General features: G+C 40.7%; 1 long non-coding RNA gene across 1 annotated transcript in view; it reads left to right on the forward strand.

Annotated features, from left to right (window-relative positions):
- LOC309866788 overlaps window positions 1-5534 on the forward strand; it is a 489301-nt gene extending 483767 nt beyond the window's left edge. Inside the window, exon 2 of the long non-coding RNA XR_014312805.1 lies at window positions 5339-5534. This is a non-coding gene — a long non-coding RNA (uncharacterized lncRNA). The remainder of the gene's footprint in view (window positions 1-5338) is intronic.
- Window positions 5535-6000: the final 466 nt, after the last annotated feature.

Consider the following 6000-nt stretch of genomic DNA (forward strand, 5'->3'; position numbering starts at 1 on the left):
TGATCTCAGGTTCCCAGGATCCTGCTCCAAGCTGAGAGAGGAATCTGCTTCTCCCTTTCCCTGTGCCCCTCCTTCGACTCATACTTGCACTCTAATTTTCTCTCTCTCTCTCAAATAAACACATAAAATCTTTTTAAGAAAAAGAAATGGCTGTCAAATATTGCCCCAAATACAGAGGAACAAAATTGATTTGAAGGTGTAATTAATTAAAATATACCACAGAGCTATATTAAAGCACATGTTAAATGAAAACTTATAAAAGTAGTTTTAAAAAAAGTAGATGTTTGAGGGAAAGACTTGATGAAGTGTGGAATAATCAAATCAAAATACATAAAGTGAAAAAAATCATGATCCTAATTATAATAAGAATTATATTAGCAATATTATGTGATTACAAAATTATCACTTTCATATTTGCACTTTCTGTATTTCTCTATTTGACATGTAATGTTTTAGAATTGAAAAATTATAAATTTTGCTTTGAAACACAGTATTAAGTAGCCATCCATAATAAGGACTGTATTACTGGTTATTTGTAGGAGAGGAGTCTGAATAGCAAATATGAAGGCAACCTGAAAACTTGAATTTCAAAATAAAACATTATTAAATAACTTCAAGAATCCAAAAACAAGAATCATCCAACAAAATGTTTTCACCCTGTTTGGGTCATCTCCATCTTAATAGTCTAACATGTTAGCTTCCACCTACAGACAAACAACAGCACAAAACCTATCCTTGAAGGTCTGTCTAAGAGGACAGGGGCTGCCCCAATCCCAGGTTTGAGTGTAGGCAGCAGGTGCGTGGGAAGCAATGTGTGCTTGCTGCACAGAAGTACACAGCTGAGTCTTCAGGATGGGTGTCTCTGATGCACAGGGAGAAACGTTTGGCCGTCTCATTCAATGAGAGAGTGAGTCTTTGGTCTTCTTTTGTGGCCACAGTTGAATGAATGTATGTAAGGAGCTGGGGACCTTTTCCAGGTTCTTGCTTATACCAGGGGAAGTAGTCTGAGGTACTGTCTGAATAACTGCAGTTGATAACAGAGCTGCTTCCCTCCTGGACACTCAGGGTAGGAGGATGCTGCTCCACATTCTCTCCCTGGCTGAACCCTGTGCAGAAAGAAAAGGTCAGAGAAAGGAGAAGAGATTCCAGGTTATTGTGCTTCAGAATGCTCTTTTTCAACACTAAGTGGAGGAAACCCGAGTAAAGCCAGTCTTGAGTTCTGAAGAATATCCACTAATATACTCTGAACTCACAGTTCAGCTGCAGCCACGAGAACAAGATAAAAGCTCCCATGGATGTCTTCATGGTTCCTCCCAGTTAGGTTCAGAATTGTAGCCTCCAGCCAGCTCAGCACCTTCTCTTATCAGGCTGTCCCTTCTTTCCTCTAACAGAGTAACTTCCCACATTGTTACCAGCCAATAAGAAAAAGGATCTGCTTCTGCCATAGTCTAGTCCATCAGATGCACTAAAATGAACCCTCCATGTATTCTGCATCAGCACAGGTCAACTGCCATCTTGTGGTCACATCTCTATGAATTTGCTGGGGAAATGTTCTCTTAGCTTGTGCCTCTGATGGACTCACATGCATTAAGGCAGCAATCGTTCAAGGAAATTATATCTTAGATCAGGGATGAACTGTACAGTAAGAACATGGAGATCAAAGTTTACATGCCTGCACACTGCTGAGTCACTGTTAGTAATTTGGAAAGAGGTAGATGCTATTGCTATTTATTCAGTGATGGGCCTGGTGTCCATGTTTGAACTCAGGAAAGAATCAAGATTCAGTCTCTTAAACAAAGAAAATGGAAACCCTTCCCTTTCTGCCAAGCCTATTGTCCTCATTTGTCTGTTACAGAGAAAAACCATTTGTAAAAGGAACATAGAAGCCCAAAATTAGAGTAAGAGAGAGAAGGTCATTTGATATTTCAAATGCCTCTTTTTTCAGACTATTCCTCCTCTGGTCTTGCTCCAGACCTTGCGATTCCCAGAGAGTTGACTGTACCAACAGTCAATATGTTTAATGTCAAAGAGGAAGTGAGGAAACCCACTTTCTTTCTCGCTTCACTCATTCAATACCTAATTGTTTCTTACTGTTATCTTGGTTACAGTCTCTGATGTGTAAATGAAGTTGGACTCAAGAATTTCTAAGAGCACTTCCAGCATTAAATTTCTTTTGTACTATATAACAAAACAAATATTTGTTGATGACTGGTGGTGTGCACTGTGGACAAGTGTCAGAGTGGGTGAAATTGCCTGCATCATGGAACTCCAAGACTATTTTCACAGCCACAGGTGACCGAGTATGTATGAGGTTGATCTTAGCCAATGGCAGAGGCATCTTCAGAAGCAGAGATACGATCCTCAGAATGAAATCCTATCAGGATTTTCATTTCTTCTAGAAGATCAATAATGTATCAAGGAGAGTTAAATCCATATGAAAATGTAATAAAATGGGATTTATTCACTGAGTGAAAGTTCTTCACAGGCAGTGAGATCAGGGGGATTCATGGCTGAGGCATGTGAAGGCAGGATATTCTTCTGGAGATGTATCTTATATATATATGATATATATATATATTATATATATATATATCATACACACACACATACACACACACACACATATATATATATATATAAAACATATAATTTATATATCCTACAGAAGAAAGAAAGAATGTTGGCAGTTGAGGCAACCTAGAGGGGGTAAATGAGCTTACTAATACAGAAAGAGAGAAGTACTTTTTTTTAAATTTTTCATTTTTTTAAAATTTTTTATTTTTTTAAAAACATGTAATTTTATCCCCAGGGGTACAGGTCTGTGAATCGCCAGGTTTACACACTTCACAGCACTCACCAAAGCACATACTCTCCCCAATGTCCATAACCCCACCCCCTTCTCCGAACCCCCCTCCCCCCAGCAACCCTCAGTTTGTTTTGTGAGATTAAGAGTCACTTATGGTTTGTCTCCCTCCCAATCCCATCTTGTTTCATTTATTCTTCTCCTACCCACTTAAGCCCCCATGTTTTATCACCACTTCTTCATATCAGGGAGATCATATGATAGTTGTCTTTCTCTGCTTGACTTATTTCGCTAAGCATGATACGCTCTAGTTCCATCCATGTTGTCGCAAATGGCAAGATTTCATTTCTTTTGATGACTGCATGGTATTCCATTGTGTATATATACCACATCTTCTTGATCCATTCATCTGTTGATGGACATCTAGGTTCTTTCCATAGATTGGCTATTGTGGACATTGCTGCTATAAACATTTGGGTACACGTGCCCCTTCGGATCACTACGTTTCTATCTTTAGGGTAAATACCCAGTAGTGCAATTGCTGGGTCATAGGGTAGTTTTATTTTCAACATTTTGAGGAACCTCCATGCTGTTTTCCAGAGTGGTTGCACCAGCTTGCATTCCCACCAACAGTGTAGGAGGGTTCCCCTTTCTCCGCATCCTTGCCAGCCTCTGTCATTTCCTGACTTGTTGATTTTAGCCATTCTGACTGGTGTGAGGTGATATCTCATTGTGGTTTTGATTTGTATTTCCCTGATACCGAGTGATATGGAGCACTTTTTCATGTGTCTGTTGGCCATCTGGATGTCTTCTTTGCAGAAATGTCTGTTCATGTCCTCTGCCCATTTCTTGATTGGATTATTTGTTCTTTGGGTGTTGAGTTTGCTAAGTTCTTTATAGATTTTGGACACTAGTCCTTTATCTGATATGTCATTTGCAAATATCTTCTCCCATTCTGCCTTTTCCAAAAAGTCATAGGAATATGTTTAGTCCCATAAGAAACTGCCAAACTGCTTTCTTGAAATGTCTAGATATACACTTTCAATCTGTAGTAATTTCCCAACATTATTTACTACACCCTTGGCTGTATGTCAAAGCCCCAGCTAGTCCAAAGCAGGCACAGACACCACAGGTGGCCCCATCAACTGCTCAGCTCACACACAGCCTGCTGTGACCCAAAAGCTGAGCCTGCATGTGTTCCCGCCTGTGTCCTGGTGCCGCATGTACCTCTCTGCTCAGGCACTTGTTCTTCGCACTTATAGGACTCACTTATAAAAGGCAAGCATAAAGGTAAAACTAGTATTAATTTCAAGACAGGGCACAGCATCAAAAGTCAGGGTTCCTTGGGTGATTTGGGGGGCTGTGTAACTGCACAGGTCCCATGCTCAAGAAACTGAGTTTCCTCCCAGCTTCAGGGAATCTGCCCATTTACCTTCATCTGAATTTTCAGGGGCACAGGCTTTCCTGTCAATGCCCTTTTCTCAACATAGAAGCCAGTGCAGGCTGGAATCCCATTTTTACTGGAATCTTTCTGCATGTATTTCATGCAGTCTTTGTCTCTGGTTACAAGAGGGAAGGATTCTTTTATGGTAATCCTGAACGCTGTCTTCTCCCTTCCCCAGACTGGGAATAATGTTATAAAATCATGAGGAATAAATTCATGCAAAATGCAAGGATGAGCAATGATTTTCATGGAGTGGAATGAAAATTCTCATAAACTCGTCCACACAAGGTACTATTTAGAAATGACTTAAATACTTCTGTCAGTGATATGTTAACATATTGTAAAACTGATCAATGGAAATCATTAAGATTTTGTGATTCTAAAGTGTCTTCTATATCAGATACTCAGAGGATAAGCTCTTATATCATCTCAGATTCACTAACTTTCGGAATAATAAGAGCTCCACTAAAGCACTTATGCTCTAAAATCCTCATTGATTCTTGCATGAAATAAAAGTTCTTATTCACAGGGTTTACCTTACTAAAATAAAAATATATGCAATTAGGTAAGTAGAGTGCCTGACCCTCAGTAAAATTATTTTATTTTATTTTATTTGTATTTTCAAGGGGAAAATGGTGAATACAGACTGGAGAAAACATTACACATGTTCTCATTACTATCCTTTGATAGTAAAACATTTACAGGTAACTAAAAATTTTAGTCAACTCTCTCTATTTTTGATGACCATCTATTTTTTCAAGCCTTTTCCATTTGGCTATTTACAAATAATTTATATGCTAGCTGCCAGGACATCTGTCTTCCCAGGGTACTGGATATGGGCATCTCTGTCACTTACTCCAAAGGTTCCATGGTAGAACTTTTTACCTACAAAGGGCTTTTTGGAAGAAAAAGGGCAGGAAAAGCAAGTGAATTGAGAGCACTGGTAGTTCTAATTTAGAAGGGAAAAAAGTGCTGTAACTTAAGTCTAAAAATATGCGAAGGCTGCTATGGGGGCAAATGCCAGCCCCAGGGAGAGGCGGGGGCTGCAGGTGCAGCTGCAGTTTGGGTGCAGGCTACAGATCACCGGGGAGCACTGTGCCTCCCCCGCACACAGGTAGGTGGCTGAGTCTTCCAGTCGGGAGGCCGTGATGTGGAGGGTGCTAGACTGTTCCTTAGTATTCACTGTGCAGGTTAACCTTCCACTCTGCTTCATCCCCGAAAATATGTAAAACAATGAGGTGAAGCCGCCGCCCCCAGGATTCTGTCGGAACCACTGCACTCTGTTCACTGGGCTAGAAAAATTGCACTTGAGAGTAGAGTTGGCTCCCTCCTGGAGGCTCTGGTGTGAAGGGCTCTGCTCCACCGTCATCCCTCTCACCCCTGTGTGAAAAGGGAAAAACACAAATGATATGACTGGGGAGTCAGTGGTGCCATTTTCAAACCTGTAAAATATTCAAAGAACCAATCCCAATGATGTAGGGTTCTAGAGTTCTCTGTCCGCTCACTCCCCTCACCACTGGGCTGTGGACTCCTCCCAATACCCATAAGGAATGCAACTCACAGCAAACATGGACCCACAGAAGCCCCAGCAGAGCTCCCCAGTCTGTCTTCATGTTTCTTTTTCAGTGGCTTTATTAGGAACACTCCAGTCTGCAGAGTGTAGAAAAATTGTGTTCTTACCCTCAATCGCTTCCAACAGAACCACATAGCACCAATCACACCTCAGCTCTGTCATTCACAGAACTCCAGACTC

The sequence above is a fragment of the Mustela nivalis genome, assembly GCF_964662115.1.
Source record: "Mustela nivalis genome assembly, chromosome: 6".
NCBI lineage: Eukaryota > Metazoa > Chordata > Mammalia > Carnivora > Mustelidae > Mustela > Mustela nivalis.